General features: G+C 35.4%; 1 pseudogene; it reads right to left on the bottom strand.

The window, feature by feature from the left end:
* Window positions 1–9140, bottom strand: part of LOC112452391 — a 10512-nt pseudogene extending 1372 nt beyond the window's left edge.
* Between the last annotated feature and the right edge of the window lie 1029 nt (window positions 9141–10169).

The raw sequence follows: 10169 nt of genomic DNA, 5'->3' as shown, positions 1-10169 counted from the left end.
TACCGGCACGGCATAGTGCACCGCCTCTTGCAACGACTGCAATCCGCCCTGCATCATATACGCCATCACCTTGGGATGCGCTGCATATGTAAAAGCGGCGTAAGTGCATAAAATACCGCAAAATGATGCTTCGCGGATTATTTGCTCTTGAGAATTACCGAGGGATTTGATGCGCGTGGGGGACAGTGGTGAAAGAACGCGACGAAAAAAAAGAGAGAAAGAGCAATGAGAGAGGTGGAAGCGAAGTTCTAAGCGTTGATCACGAGCGACCAAGAGATGCGACGCGAGATTTCATAAAAATGTCTGCATTGTCGTATTTATTTTTTCGCGTCGCACTTTACGGCCGATTGATCGCATTCGAATATCAACGCGCGCGGAATTTTCCGACGAAATTCTGGCCGATGTGCATTTTTTTATCGGCACACCGGGAATGCCGGGGAATGAGATTTTTTTTTCGGTTATACGTAACGCGATACACACTTCTCAATTAGAACATATTTTATCCGGGGAATTTGTGCAACAGTTATTAGGGACGTCTTTTTCAGTATATATTTATACGATTTTCTGAAAATTTTTTATTTCAGAAATTATTAAAATTATTAAAATTATTATTAAAATGAAGGATTTCCTTAAAGAGCAATTGTGTATATATTCGCCAATAATAAGATCTTACCGTTCGCTTAAAATTAAATGAAGGAGTCTGTTATTAAAGTTAAATTTGTAATTTTGAATTACGAATTCATATTACACGCGATATCACAAAAAATCAAACGTTTTACGTAACGAGCGTTCAAAGTTATTTTTGTGGTGTCACGTGTAATATGAATGTTGAGGGTAATACGAATATCGAGGGTAGATAGATGTCAAACATAGACACGCGCATTGAAAGGTATTATATATAACGAGTCGCGGCGTGATACATCGATAATCCCGAAGTTCCGATATAATTGCGTCGTTTCTTCTAGTCACCATTCGTATTCCCAACACTAATACGTTCTTCGTGCAGGCAACCGCTACCTGTCTATCAATGTGCATAAAACTTTGTGCACGCTTGTGCATTTGCATCGAGCCAGTTGCGTTACTGCCAACAGGAGTTGTTTGTCAGAATTTCCCGCGAGAATTTCACCGCCGCATGCGTCATGAGTTATCGTTTCACTTCATTCCGCTGTACCCGGTGTACTAGTCCGTGGCTGTATTTTCCTTGGTCGCGATAGTATTGTGTTGGCAATTTTTTTTTTATCCCAATGCTTACCCTTAAGCGACTTTCGCAAAAATAACGCGTTTCAAAAGCCATCCAAAGGCGGGAAAGGACCTGGTACCGACGTGTGTGCATCGGCCTTTCTTATATTCCACGTTGCTTTTCTCTTTGATGTGACGCGAGAGAGCGAGGCAAATGTTGGTCGAATTCAAACATCCGAGTAACGCGATCTCGATCGGGAGACAGCTTTGATGATCATTTCGAAACGTGCGGCAGTGATACCGTTTCGATCGCCGGGACTTTGTTCGATTGGAATTCAGCCGCGTGTCTCTCGATATAAAGGAATCGAGAGGAATACTCGATCGTTTCGTCTCTGACGTTAAATGATGGCCGGAAAATAGCATGCCCGCGATATAACAACGTAATTAAGTTTAAATCGTTTAAAGATTCCGGAACCATGAATAACACTACGTCTAAAGAATGTTGTGCCTATTAGTCGGAAAAAATTAACATTCCTTGTAGATGAAAGTAATGGTAAAGTTGCAAGTTTGTTGAATATCTACGTGCGATGGTAGGTACGTCCTTATCGTCGTCGTCATGGTTGAAGTTTCTTTCTTGCGCTGAATTTCGTTTAACGAATCCGTGCGATTGCACACGTTAATAAAATAAGAATGTAATCGTTAAAGGTCTAAGTATAAGTTTCTCAACTCATTTATGGTAATAGCGAACAAGCAGTTAGAGTACTTCGGCAATATATGAGGCTCTTATGAGATCATTATCGAACAATTAAGTTGGAATTTTACATTTCGTTCGCGAACTGGGAAAGTTTTAGTACATACTTATATAAAGTAAGTTAGCAAAATTGCTTTCTTTAGTAATCATTGCTTGCGACCGACGAAATTGAGATTGATTCACAATATTTACTGCATTGACTCGATAACGATTTTCGTTAAATTAAGCAAAATGTGTAAAATTCACAATTTCTTAATTTTAATAATAGATTTTATAATAAGATTAATCGGTTTTTTTAATCTTTAAGAAAATATCTTAATGCATTAAATTTTTGAGTTATAAGCACGATTAAATTAAATAAAATTAAATAATTAAATCTATAACAAATAGCCTCCGACAGCTAATAAGATAATTCGCCATTTACATCATTATTTCATTTTATGTAGTTATGTGTTTCTATTAACTAAATACTATCCCTAAATTCAAAATGTTGCAACAACTTTTGACATTCTTTAACATTTTTCTTGAAGATAAAATAGTTTTGAATTCGATAAAGCATCTGTTATTAAGATTAAAACCAAGCATTGTGGATTGTATTGTAAATACAATGAGGATCATAGCTACATAAAACTGAAATAAGATTGTGAAGTAAATTCTCTCTCTCTTTCTTTCTTACACGATCTATTCTTTTTATAACTTTATCGATTTTCTATCTTCAAGCACAAAGAAATTCCAGCATAGAATGCTTCTCATCAAACCGTTTTGTAAGTGCATATTTCGCGGCGGTTGATCCGCTTCTTTCGAAGAGTACGAGGTAAAGAGTTGGTCAATTTAGCCTTGGGCAGCCTTACCGAGGACCGCTTGTTGAGGCACCCACTTCACAAATTTGATGTTGGGCGGATGAATAGCCGTGTTGCCGTCATGTTTCCATAGAACTCTTTGCTTGAGCGAGCCTAGGGCGTTGCACAATGCGGTCAAAGGTCCAGCGGGTAGTTGGTCAGTTTGCAGATTTGAGCCGAGAGAGAAATAAATAGCACCATCCTGAGCGTTATCTAGGAATTCGCCAATGTCCTAGAATAGTAATGAAAATTGTATCTAATGAGAACTGAAAAGTGTGACACATATGCTGATAGATACGATATTTTTTGGCTTAAATAGTATCTCCAACGACAAGTGATATATGCATGCAAAGAAATTTGAAAATATTTTACAACGTTTGCAGACTTGAATAGAAATAACAGTATTTTAAAAATTTGTATTTTTAAAATTGCACGACCAATTTTTTATTCAGATATAAATACAACTATTTTTTTAGTAGAATAATTGGTTTTTAAATATAAAACAAGATAACTAATGGAAACTAACGCATGAAGCACAATCGAGAGCATAATTTATATTTATTACTAAGAAATCACGCGTTTATAATAACTGAATGTCATTTTGCCATATATAGGCATTGTTGTTTTATAAAATATGTTTATTTGCCATATAACTTTTGTATTTTCAAAATAAGTTTGTAAATTTGCGTTAGCAACTGCTGCGACAGGATGCAAATGGAACCGATTGTGCTATTAATGCGATTGATATTACTGATAATGCAACTTCCTTTGTTAATTGCGAAACCTGCGCTAGCTTTTATGGCAGACATGGCGATGGTGGTTCCATATGCACAGTGTGTAGCCGAAGGCTTTGTCCTATTAATTATAACTGTTCATGGATTTCGATACATTCTGGTGTATGTGTATAAAGACGATCACATTGCCGCGGTCACGTTCCGTTCTCAATATTGTTCACGTGGGGTTCATCGGGATCACGTGGTAACTGCAGTTATCTTTGCGCATTGTCTTCGTAGTCTTAGTAGTAATTAAGCAAACTTAAAGGAAACTAACTTTAGTAGAATCAAAAGGCAGCTATAAAATGTTTAACTTTTATCTTCTATCGAGCTATAATTCTTGTAATTATTTTTATATAAATTTATTAATTCAATCATCTCTCTTTCTCTCTTAATAGATTCAAAATATAAACAAATAATGTGTAGCTAATGTTTATTCAAATTTATAATTTTAAATTAAAATTCAGTGTATAAAACTTTAGTCTAGTTTTAAGTTAAAAAAGAGAAATACTTTCAATGATTATTATAACTCAATTATATACTTAATCAGTCATGTTAAAATTAAACAATCGTTATAAACGAACATTTTCGACAGTGCACTCTTAGATTGACGCCGAAGAACGCAAACAGCAAACAGCTATTGTAATATTGGGTCATCCTATAAATAACGCGGTATTTTCAACTTAGTCAGAATTAATGCTGCAATATTGCGTAATTGTGACAGATAGGTGGGGAGACATATATACTGCTGTAAAGTACGATGTTTTTTTTTTAGTATCTGAGTAAAATTTAAGCAGTGAAGACGCCAATTTAATAAAATTGTTGACCCGCCATAAAAAACTGCATTACTTATGGGATAACACAATATTATGTATATAACACAATGTAGAGGTGATTCCACAGTTATTTTTTGTATGTAAAGGATCTTCAATGAAATACTCTTTCAATAATATTTTCCTTGTCGGCCCTTGGGAGACTTAGAACGGTTCGCGGTAAATAGCAATGATGTTTACCTTTAACGTCGCTACGCTGAGTCGTTGGTAAACTTTTACCAACTGACTATTATTGGTCACCTGTGAGAATGGTATGTATTTCCCCGAGAGAAATCATTCTCGTACGACACACAATTTCGTCTTTAAAACTACGAGAAGCGAAGGTTTAATCGACGTAAAAACATCAACTCTCAGATGCTATATTCAGGTGGAAGAAATGCGTTTAACTCGATAAATTGTTTAATTTCATTTTATGATCTATAAATGTCTTTTACTAAATGTATGATTTAATCGTAAATGTACGGTTAAAAGTAAGCTTGAAGCAAGTTGAAGTAACGGCATAGAAGATAATTGTCAATATAATCTGTGCCTATACAATTTTGTGCATTTAATAATTTACTTGTTTCAATCTTATTACTTTTTTGATATTAAATAATTGGAGGATTTTTTTTCTGGTGCAACGTTAAAATTATTTACGTGCACATCATTGTAATTGTTTCTTCTTTAAACACAGTTGTAATTGCTTACCTCAGGCAAGGAACCGGGATTTTCCGAAATATGCAAGCTGTGAACTTCGATTACGTGCGGCAGTAGTGGCTTTGGGTAACCGAACACGTGATTGTTGCCCAGAATCACTAAACTGAAATTTTTATCGATGTCGTAAACGGATGTACCAGGTGTCAGTTCGTTAGCCATGCGTTGAGCCTTTGGTAGATGCCAGTATCGATAATATAATCTTGTGTATGTTGTGTAAAAGATATTCACTATACGCTCGTTGATTGTCATTCTGTCCGTGAACGGATACGACATGTCTGGATTAAAATTAGGGTCATCTGGATTTCCTGTCGATCATGACATTTTTTGAATAAAACAAAAGCGTTTCGAAAACTAATCGTTTACAAAATGCGACATATTTAATCGTGAAATGTAAAAGTTTTAAACGTAACCTCGAGTTTTTCGGCGATACTTGTGAGTTATATGTTGCAAATAGGAGTATAATAGAAGTACTCTACTATGCGATGCACTTTTTAAGTTTTACAACTACTTTTCTTTTATTGTTTTCGTTCGGACGCGTTATTACACGGTAAATTTTCTCGCGAGTGAAGAGAAAGAAGCGCGATGTGTTACAGTCGGTGCAGTACATTTACTTCTTCGAAAACTCAACTCGGTGATTGGGTCAGATCAATGGGGAACGTTACTACTTCGATACGCGGTCCGCCTTCGCAAAACTCCGCCCGGCTTTAATTGAAATATTTCAGTAGCAGCCATGGCGATCCATTTCACGGTCTATTACGTTCATCCGGAAGAGTACTTTCGGGTATCTTCAATTACGTCGAGGTAAAGGAATCGAATGGCGGCGAGCTGGCGCGTCGTCCCTTTCGCCACCTTTTCTCCGACGCTCTTCGGGTCAGCCCGGTACAAGTTAAAGCACTACCGAGTAATCTATCCTTTTCCACGAAGACCCGGACTCCGATTGCTCGCACTTTCTGCTTTAACGACAATTTACGTCAATTTCCGCGCGCAGTAACGACGTTCGTTACCGATGCCAACCTAGGTGAGTGCGAACCCGGTAGAGAAAGACATTGCGGGACGACTGTCTGACCAGGCTCGCATTCCCGACTTGTTACCTGGACTGGGTGACTTTTGCAAGCAATAAAATTGCTAGGCCGGCGAAATCGCGAGAGTTGTTCGACGTGCACGACATGCTCACCAACGGAATCCATTACGTAGGGCAAGTTGCCCACGCTCAAAAATCCAATCAGCACGGGGAAGTTGTAATGCTTTACGAGGGCGTAATAACATTGGTACCATAATTGCTCTATAATGATTGCGTCGAATGTCTTGTTGCTCCTGTAACAAGTAAATTTGAACTGGATTTGTTTCAGCGTGTTGTTCGTAAGACTATTAAAATCATAGGACTATTAAAGTTGTCGTTTGATTTCCGTCCCCGTATTTACATGGGCCGACGAAAACGCGTTGTTAATTTATGTTGAAGTGTTTCGTATAATCCGCGATCATTAACATTTTGATTTAGTTAATATTTGGAAATAGATTTTTGGTTATTTTGTGCTTAATTACAAAATTTATAAGTCAAAACACAAAACTTAAGATTATTTACTAAAATTTCCTGATTATAGTTAGTCATTATTATGTTAAACTTACGTTATAAGTTCGTTAATGGCAGGACTAAATAATTGATGTCTGCATATGTAATTTGCTCCCCACAAATTTTGATGAAGAAGCGCATAGGCTCCCATATGTCTATCAAAGATAAAATTCAAGATTATTATATTTTCTAGCTATCATCAGCGCTGCCATTTAGTCACTTAAGTCATTTTTTGTCACTTTTTTTTGACAAATTACTAAAAAATCACTATCGTCTAAAATGGGTCACTATAATAGTTATCATAGTTAAAAAATCGCACGGCGTTTTAAATAAAACACGCAACACGCGATTTTAAAGAAAATAAACGCGTTCTTAAGAAATCGCGCGTGATTTTCGGAAAGCCCTGTGTTTTCCTTATTATTAATTTTTAAACCATGAAAAGAATTTGTTACATGTTTGGCTATTCAAAGATTGTTTCGGGAAAATAAGAGTAAATGTTTGTTTTTGCTTAACTGGTCTTAATTACTCTAAAAATTTTATAAACAATGTTTATAAATAATGTCATTTTTTATTACTATTTTAATGCCCAGAAGGTTACTTTTTTGTCAGTTTTTTTCTGTTAGAGAACAGTTACTAAGAGTTTCACTTTTTTTTGGTCGGATGACTGGATGGCAGCGCTGCAGATATGAAGGAACCCACTTGATCTGCACGAAACATAATAAATGTATACCTTAATCCTGTGCAATCCTTGCTTACATACGAGAATGACAAGTCAACGTTTTCATAATTTGGTGGAGGATTCTGGAAGATAAGAAAAATTAGAAAATAATGTCAATCACGAACATATAATAAACTTTTTAAGAATATATATATGTATAGATATTAGAAATATATTTTTATAATTATCTTTTTATATAAAAATAAAAATGTAATATAAAAGTAGAATAATTTTTAAATATTATAAAAAACGAATCAATATAAAAAAGATATTTAAATGATGGATCAGTAATTGTTACGAATTTAAAGGAAAAATCAATGAAGTACTGCGATAGTGTAGTTTGTGTGCAAGGCAATTATGTTTTCGTTAGTTAGGTTTTATCCAGTTTACGTGAACAATTTAATCTCTAATTTTGCCACGAAAGAAACAGGACTATCAAGCCGTGAGAAGACACATTCAGCAAAGAGAAATGTTAGTAGAAGTAAATTGAAGCTAAACGAAGTTTGCGTAACTTTGAACTCGAGTTTAGAAAGAGAGAAAGAGAGATAGAGAAAGGAGAGGAAGCGAGAGAAGGATTACTCGAGACAGTAGATGGAAAGGATCGAGACGTTAGACCGGTTAGATGAACGATCTAAGAGAACCTGAGAGAAGGATATCAGAGAAAAAGCGAATAGTACTAGGGAAAGTGAAATGACAAAAGAAAAGAAAAGCTTGAAAAAGGATTATCGAGTCAAATATCTATTTATCAGTTTATATAACTTCTCTATAAATGATTCATATTGACAAATTAAATACGTGAATTTAGTCGTAATATGGTTTTGATTTGACAACAGAGACTGTTAACGGGTTAAAACAATATACGGTGAATGCAGTTAAAGTCGCAAAGTTTATCTAGACTAAACGAAAATAACTGTGAACAGTGCAATGCCTTGAGTCCTTAGTAAGCACAAGGCGGCTTTGTTGGTGGTAATTCTCGCAAGCAACGATATATAGGCAAGCGTTTAATCGTAACAATACCGGGTGGGTAAAAAGGGTGAGCAAATTAATTTTGCAGTGGCAAGTTTTGAACATAATGAATGCCAAAATATCTTTTTAAGTCATATATGTTATTTTAAATGACGTAACTTAATAAATTTAAAATTGCAAAGTTGTTTTATATAAAATATGGAATTTTAGCTCTTATATTATATCCGAAATACCCGTTCTTCGTAAAACTTTCTAATATCTTCGCGTGGTAATTTTCATTTGAGAGATTCCGATATAATATTTAGATAAACGACGCGTGTTAGTCGTAATTAGGCAAAGGATTAGAGCGAAAAAATATAAGGAAAAAATTTACTTACCTTTAAGGGAACTGTTGATAAAACGGTAACCTTATGACCACGAGATGCCAAGGTTTTCATCAATGCTTGAAAAGATTGCTGGTGGCTGTAACTTGCGCTCGGACAAATACCCAGGATGTTGTATCCGCGGCTGTGTTGGAAAGTACAGAATAGTGAAATTGATAGCAATACGAGTGTCACGACGCGCATTTTGGGCACAGAACACTTTCGTTCGTGGATGCGAAACGGCCGTTCAATCTTTCAGGAAAGAATCGAGGCTACCGGTCTCTTGCAGGAATTTTTAAAAAGAACCCGAGCGACGGAAAAAAGACGAGGCGGTCCGTATGAAAAATTCAATACATGTTCCACGATCAGTTTGCTTGGGGCCACGGTAAATAAGTGAACGGGATGTCCATTGGTCGGGTGCTTCTCACTCAGCTTTGCGGAAGAAATAATTCAGGCCTCGTGTGCGCGGACCCTATTTTTATATTCGTTCAGAATACAAAGGCGGTATTCATAGGAATGGTAGATTTCGAGGTATATATCCATATAGTTATCTCTCAATGAGAGTGGGGCTAATCGGACATCGTTATAATTTTATTGTCAACATTAAACGGCATTAGAAATTTCGTTGCGACATGTCGGCAAAGTCGATAAAGAACGGATGGCTCTTTGAGATAGCCATTTGAGATATGATTATAGGAAAATGATATCGTATCATCTTAACAAAGTAATCCGTTAAAATAGCCAAATCGATAATGGAATTTACAGACACAATAATAGAACTTACATGATTACATAACTACAAAACGGAAGAATTTTATTTAATTGGAACATAAGTTCAATTACTCCGTATAAATTTAATTTCTTATTGTATTTCTGTATGATTATTAGCTTTGGATCCAATAATGTTTAATATACACTGAGAAAAAAATGTTTTGGATTTTAGTAAATATTAGTTTGCATACAACTGTGACTTCATTTATTAAAATAAAAAAAATTTTTATTAGTATATTTTTTCCCTAATGAATACACATATACTAATAAAAAGGAAATTTTTCTTTATTTTAGTAAATAGAGTCACAGTTGTATGGAAACTAATATTTACTAAAATCCAGAACATTTTTTTCTCAGTGTAGTTATTTTGGTGTCTCTACAAGATTGACACACACAATTACGACATGCATAACATTAATATTGTGGTAAATCTTTTTTTTAAGACATAAAATATTCAAATAATACATACGAGACAGAAAGAGCGTAGTAGATGAAAAAATATAAACGCGCGGAAAAATAGCTGGGCGGAGACAAATCACTCACTGACGCACCATTACCTTCGACATATGACTCGCTCTTCCTCTTCTCGTTACAAGGAGAAGAGGTCCTAAGTTGAGCGTAAAAGATAATACTGTTGGTGGAAACGAAGAAATATCGGTGTCTCATCTTCATCTTGAAGGGAAATTTCTTTCTAAAAAAAGCTTATTTACT

The sequence above is a fragment of the Temnothorax curvispinosus genome, unplaced genomic scaffold, assembly GCF_003070985.1.
Source record: "Temnothorax curvispinosus isolate PA1 unplaced genomic scaffold, ASM307098v1 QBEX01003329.1, whole genome shotgun sequence".
NCBI lineage: Eukaryota > Metazoa > Arthropoda > Insecta > Hymenoptera > Formicidae > Temnothorax > Temnothorax curvispinosus.
The sequence above is the reverse complement of the archived record's forward strand: the minus strand, read 5'-3'. Positions and strand labels throughout refer to the sequence as shown.